This window comes from Amphimedon queenslandica, unplaced genomic scaffold, assembly GCF_000090795.2.
Source record: "Amphimedon queenslandica unplaced genomic scaffold, v1.1 AMPQUscaffold_12405, whole genome shotgun sequence".
Classification (NCBI taxonomy): Eukaryota; Metazoa; Porifera; class Demospongiae; order Haplosclerida; family Niphatidae; genus Amphimedon; species Amphimedon queenslandica.
This window is the reverse complement of record NW_003547358.1, coordinates 9,139-10,797: the sequence shown is the minus strand read 5'-3', so window position 1 is coordinate 10,797 and position 1,659 is coordinate 9,139. Positions and strand designations below refer to the sequence as shown.

At 31.2% G+C, this 1,659-nt stretch overlaps 1 long non-coding RNA gene across 1 annotated transcript; it reads left to right on the top strand.

Annotated features, from left to right (window-relative positions):
• Nucleotides 1-687: 687 nt before the first annotated feature.
• LOC109587884 (uncharacterized) lies at nucleotides 688-1,011 on the top strand. Its single transcript, XR_002187843.1, has 3 exons — nucleotides 688-850; nucleotides 897-926; nucleotides 979-1,011. It is a non-coding gene; the product is annotated as an uncharacterized LOC109587884 (long non-coding RNA).
• The last annotated feature ends 648 nt before the right edge of the window (nucleotides 1,012-1,659 follow it).

Below are 1,659 nucleotides of genomic sequence, written 5' to 3'. Positions count from 1 at the left end.
AGGCTATTAATTCTACTCAAGTAGACCCCTCTCCTAAATTATCTTCCTCTAAGAGACAAGCTCCTCCCAAACCAGAAGCAATTTCACCTGAAGCTGATAATCAGGTTGAACATTTTGCCATTCAAGAATTGGAAGCATCTCATGACGCACCAGCACCTCCAGAGGGTACCAAGTATCCTGATCTTGGTCATGGTTCTTCGTCTTCTGGTACGCCACCAGAGACCCAAAGACACCAATCAAGTCAAGTGTTCTCATGTGACCCAGTCAGGGGAGGTAACCAACTAGCCATGGATGAAACTATAAACTATTAACTTGACTTTTTTAATTCTCAAGTAGTCTATTAAATTCTCAAAATATTATTTTAGTATTGTTGTAGCTGCTGTCCCAGTCTATTTATCTCTTTCCCTCTCTTTTTATTCTTTCTTTCTTTTTTCCCCTGCACTGCTGCCTATTTGACTAAATAATAATATGATATAATTATTATTTTTACTTGTTTTGCTGCTTTGATAAATTATAATAATATTTAAAGCATTTTAGATAATTATGTGCAAACAGCAAAAAGAGCTTAGACTTTTAAAATTGTTATATTTGTCAATGAATTTACATATCATTTAATCTAAGAAAATTATAATTATAATTTTAATACAGTTTACTCTTCAATGCAATCCTACAATTACTGGTCATTTATTGATCACTGACATTAGTACTGATGATACTGACATTACTATTAGCCTACCTTCTCCTATTACTGATTTTGTCATCAATGGAGCTACTCCTGGTTCAACATACACTGTACAAGTGGCTGCCAGTAATCCTATTGGACTTGGACCATTCACTACTACTGCTTTTGGTTAGGAAGTAATTGATTTTATTAATTTATTTTATTTTTGCTGCAGAGATATATTCAATGGAAACGTCAAATTTTGGTAAGCTTAGTTTTACAATATTTAATATTATTGCTCTTTTTTATTTATATAGTTACAGTGTCACCAACATGTACTCCAACAGGACATACTAGTCAATTCATTACTTTGAAAATTCCCTCCTAGCAACTTTTACATACTGCATACACTATAATAGCTTTGGCAAAATTTTTAAGCAGCTTTAAAAAATTGAAAAAAATCTAAATTTAATCAAAATCAGCTCTAAGTTGATAAATAACATAAAAAATATGTATATCTATTAGAAAAAATTATAAAAGTGGAAAATTCTCTCCTAGTCATTTTTGATGAAATTTAGCGAATGACCAAAGCTATAGCCTTTTGGCTGAATTTTAGAGTAACTTCAAAAATTTATAAAAAATCGAATTTTGATCAAAATCAGCTCAAACTTGAAAAATAACATAAAAACATGTTTATCTATTAGAAAAAATTATAAAAATGGAGAATTCTTTCCTAGTCATTTTTGGTGAAATTTGGCCAATGACCCTGTACTACAGTATAGTAAGGCTGCAAAAGTCGTGGCAGCCATTTTGAAGTGGGGTGAATCCTACTTAGTAACGCTACCACGTTACTAATAGTACAGGGACTTTGACCCGATTTTCAAGCAACTTTAAAAAAATTTTAAATTCAATTTTGATCAGAATCAGCTCAAACTTGAAAAATAACATAAGGACATGTATATGTATCAGATAAAATTATAAAAGAGAAAAATTCTCTC